Source organism: Galeopterus variegatus, unplaced genomic scaffold, assembly GCF_000696425.1.
Source record: "Galeopterus variegatus unplaced genomic scaffold, G_variegatus-3.0.2 Scaffold574, whole genome shotgun sequence".
Classification (NCBI taxonomy): Eukaryota; Metazoa; Chordata; class Mammalia; order Dermoptera; family Cynocephalidae; genus Galeopterus; species Galeopterus variegatus.
The window spans coordinates 530087-531688 of NW_007726685.1; the positions used below are offsets into that span (position 1 = coordinate 530087).

Genomic DNA, 1602 nt, shown 5'->3' on the forward strand with positions numbered 1-1602 from the left:
TTCATCTCTCCAAGGCCACTTTGTTGCGATCCGTTGCCTGACACGGAAAAAAGACAAAAAGACAAAAAAAAAAAAAAAAAAGATGACTGGTAAGGGGATCTTAACCCTTGACTTGTTGTTGTCAGCACCACGCTCAGCCAGTGAGCGAACCGGCCATACCTATGTGGGATCCGAACCCGGGGCCTTGGTGTTATTAGCACCGCACTCTACCGAGTGAGCCACAGGCCGGCCCAGTATCTACTATTTCTAATAAATATGATTAACCTTTTCCACATCAATAAAACTATATAAATACTTTAAACTCAAACTAATCATAAAGAAAACAATTTATATAAAATAATTCCTTAACCAATAGACACTCCTCCAAATGACCTTCTGTATAATCTCCCATAATCCCTACATTTAAAAAAAAAAAAAGAAAAACTATTTCTACTGGGGATGATTTACCCAAAACATTCAATTAAAAGATTCCATTATAATAACTCAGACTTAAAAAAAAAAAAAAAAAAAAAAAAAAAAAAAAAACATTTTAAGAAACTGCCAAAACTTTGGGAGTTCCGGTCAAGATGGCAGAATAGACGGTACTCAGTGTCACTCACTCCCACAAATCCACCAATTTACAACTATAAAAATGTAACATCAGCCAACCTGGAGCTGCAGCTCAGGGGAAGAGGAGGAGAGACCTACAGAGTTCATGAAGGTGGGAGAAACCATGATGAGAGAAAGAAAAATCTGCTCTGAGCGTTTCGGGCCGTGGCTGCTTTAAGGCTTGAGCTGATGAGCACATGGAGCAGGAGCCGGCGCGAGCCGCAGCTGTGCCCTTCAGATGGAGTTACTTGGAGGTGGCAGGAGAGAAGAGGGCCTTGGTGGCCCCCAAGACAGCAAGACCACTAACAAGGTTCCCATGGACCCACACAAGAGCGAGGAGCCAGAACAACTGAAAAAAGGGAGCCATTCAGAGGCTGGTGAGTCATCACAAGGAACCAGTGCAGGGCCCGTCCCATAGGAAGTGTTTGGAGCACGGGTGGTGGGGGAGATGTGCCCACCAGGGAACACTGGGCCACAGCAAGGACGGCCAACCTGCCCCCCAATCAGCACAGAACCATTCAGAGGAGAAAGGTCAGGAATGCAGAATTGCATGGGGTGCAGTTTGATGAAAAAAACTCAGGCCCAGATCAGAGATTCCACAGAACAAAGATTCACTGGTCTCTGGAGAGCCGGAAGTACCTATAAGATCAACCATTAAACCCTGAGCTACACAAAAAGCCTTCCCTAGGGAAACGGCAGCAAAGCAGCAATTTAAACAACCACACACTCAAGTACTGGTTCCCACAGGAAGTTCCCCGGTGTTAGAAGTAAGCAAAGGACTGGGCCGGCCCGGTGGCGCACTGGAGAGTGCGCCGCTTGGGAGCGCGGCGGCGCTCCCGCCGAGGGTTCGGATCCCATGTGGAGACCGGTTCCCGCTCACTGGCTGAGCGCGGTGCAGGCGCAACACTGAGGGTTGCGATCCCGTTACTGGTCAGTAAAAAAGACAAAAAGGGGCCGGCCCGGTGGCGCACTGGATAGTGCGCCGCTTGGGAAGCGCGGCGGCGCTCCCATCCG

At 48.5% G+C, this 1602-nt stretch overlaps 1 protein-coding gene across 1 annotated transcript in view; it reads right to left on the reverse strand.

Moving 5' to 3' along the window:
* USP34 (ubiquitin specific peptidase 34) overlaps positions 1–1602 on the reverse strand; it is a 143194-nt gene that overhangs the window by 137918 nt on the left and 3674 nt on the right. The window lies entirely within an intron of this gene.